The sequence below is a fragment of the Sturnira hondurensis genome, unplaced genomic scaffold (assembly GCF_014824575.4).
Source record: "Sturnira hondurensis isolate 20B ecotype Veracruz unplaced genomic scaffold, ASM1482457v3 Scaffold0023961, whole genome shotgun sequence".
Classification (NCBI taxonomy): domain Eukaryota; kingdom Metazoa; phylum Chordata; class Mammalia; order Chiroptera; family Phyllostomidae; genus Sturnira; species Sturnira hondurensis.
This window is the reverse complement of record NW_028096592.1, coordinates 5976-8102: the sequence shown is the minus strand read 5'-3', so window position 1 is coordinate 8102 and position 2127 is coordinate 5976. Positions and strand designations below refer to the sequence as shown.

At 38.9% G+C, this 2127-nt stretch overlaps 1 pseudogene; it reads right to left on the bottom strand.

Moving 5' to 3' along the window:
• Positions 1-713: 713 nt before the first annotated feature.
• Positions 714-1596, bottom strand: LOC118981329 (olfactory receptor 4C11-like; annotated as a pseudogene).
• Between the last annotated feature and the right edge of the window lie 531 nt (positions 1597-2127).

Genomic DNA, 2127 nt, shown 5'->3' with positions numbered 1-2127 from the left:
CTCTTCATCATGCGTTGTCCTCTGTCCTCCCCTCTTTCCTGACCTTCATGTATTTCTCCTGCCAAACTCTCTACTACCTCTTCCTCTCCTTAGTAAGGAACAGTGGGAAGACCCCAAAGAGCCATTGACTCACTGACAGTGCTGTTTTGTCCAAATATCACACTCCTTTCTCCCTCACCACGACAGAATTAATTTTGAGAGGTTATCCAGAGACACTGTAGGTTTTCACTGATGTTTCTAGCTTTTATCGCAGTTTGAGACTTCATCAGTGTATACACCCACACTGAAGGAGACTCAGGCACAGATTTCCAGAGGAGTAATTTCTCAGAACATCTTTTCTAATCATCAGCTTCTCAAGGTGGCAACCTTGACTCTGTAAGTGCCCAGGCCCTAGGGATTAGCTCTGATCACTGCACTCATTAGGATGAGAGTAACATGTAGGGGAGGAGTGGTGCATATGTACACATTCATGCACATTTATTGTGTCATTTGTCAGTACTTTTCTTTCCTAAGAAATATTTGTATAGGAAGCTAAATTACCTAATGAGTATGACCAAATGTTGGTAGAATTCAAGCAAGGATCATGCCAGGTTGTTCAAAATGATTATGGATTTTAAGAAATAGCCATATTCTAATGTAATTCTTTCGGATTTCTTGTTTATTTTCCCAAAAGAATATCTTACCTTTTCTGCCTGTGAAACAAAACTAATATATTAAGGAAATATACATTGGAGTCCCCATGTAGTATTTATTAACTGAATTGATACTCTGTTACACCATAACCTTTTCGTGAAATGTTTGACCTCTGAATTCCTCAATGTATAGATCACAGGGTTGAGCAAGGATGTCCCATTGTGTTAAATACAGCCACCATCTTCCCTACTGGAAACGTGGTTGGGTGTGTATACATGAATACAGATGCACAAAAAATATGAAAAACACAATAGAGTGGAATGTGCATGTGGAAAGGGCTTTTCACCTCCCTTCCATGTTGTGGTTTCTCAGAGAGTAAAAGGTGACAACATAGAGGATAAGCAGGATTATAAAACTCACCATGCATTTGGACCCACTATAAGAGACAACTAGCAAATTTATCACATGTTTGTCCACGCTGGATACTTTCAACAAAGGTTGCAAGTCACAAGAATAGTGGTCAATCAAATCAGGGAAACAAAAGGGCAATTGCAAAGCTAGGAGAATCTCTGCGGAAAAGTGGATACAAGATCCCACCCAGGCCAGAATAACCAACACACCACACACTCTCTGGCTCATGATGATTGGGTACTGCAAGGGCTTACAAATGGCGGTGTAGCAATGAAAGGCCATGAGGTTGAGCACAAAGATCTCGATGCACCCAAAGAAATGGACTGTGAAGACTTGAGTAATGTAGTCATTGTAGGAAGTGTTGTTCTTCTCAGAAAGGGCATTCACCATCAATCTTGAGGCTGTGGTTGTACAGAGGCAGATATTAACCAAGGACAGATAGAACAAGAAGAAGTACATGGGATTCCCAAGGGACTTGTTTTTAATAGTCACTGTAATGAGAGAGTTCCCTGGCAATGTTGTAGGGTAAAAAATTGGGAAGTCCTCAAACATTGCTTTGATTAATAACGGAGATCAAACATAGAGATGATCTTCCTAAACATTGCTGTCATTCATCAAAAAGATGTAAGAGATAAAATTGTGGCCAAATGTAGGACAACCATTAAAGCCAGGTCATATAGTTCTTCTTTGTTTTCTTTTCAATAACTAAAGAGAAGTATTGGGGACAAAAAACACGAACTTAGCTACCAGCAGGATGTATACATTGCATCAGACCAATATTTTCTGGGGTTTTATCACTGAACTGATTCATGTTTCCTAACACTCCTGCACTTTCCTAACTCACTGACCTGGGGTAAATCACAGTACTGGAGAATGCAATTTTCTTTTCTCTCATTCTCTCTAACACCTGTAGAAATTTTGAACCTGTTGGAGTATATTTAATAATACAAATCTATCCTTTGCTCCCAGATAGACAAATGCCTCTATCACCTATTTGCTTATATTACTGTGTGTTATTTTAACAGGATGACACAATCATGGATTATATATTATTCTTGTTGTAAAATCTTATTATTCAAACAA